Source organism: Mastomys coucha, unplaced genomic scaffold, assembly GCF_008632895.1.
Source record: "Mastomys coucha isolate ucsf_1 unplaced genomic scaffold, UCSF_Mcou_1 pScaffold16, whole genome shotgun sequence".
Classification (NCBI taxonomy): Eukaryota; Metazoa; Chordata; class Mammalia; order Rodentia; family Muridae; genus Mastomys; species Mastomys coucha.
The window spans coordinates 101,862,351-101,862,690 of record NW_022196898.1 but is presented as its reverse complement, the minus strand read 5'-3'; positions in this window follow the sequence as shown (position 1 = coordinate 101,862,690).

The window sequence follows — 340 nt, the reverse complement described above, 5'->3', positions numbered from 1 at the left end:
CTATGCTTTGATCTCCAGAATTATTAGAGACAGTAAATGAATGTAACAGCTGTAATCTTTGTAAGGGCTAAGAAAAAGATTTACAGCTAAAATTTTACTGTGATTTTTTTCCCAAAACTTTCTACTAAAAAAAAAACAAAAACAAAAACAAAAAAAGCAACATATTCTGCTAAGTAGTTTATCCACATCATGTTTGTGTGGGGGGGGGTAGTAAATTCAACCGTCTATTTTGGGGGACAATTAGTTACCCAGGCCAATAAACACATGATGAAAAATCCTACAGATGTTGGCTTCAGTTAGTGATTCCCTTGAACCTGAGGGCAGCCTGGTCTACATAGCA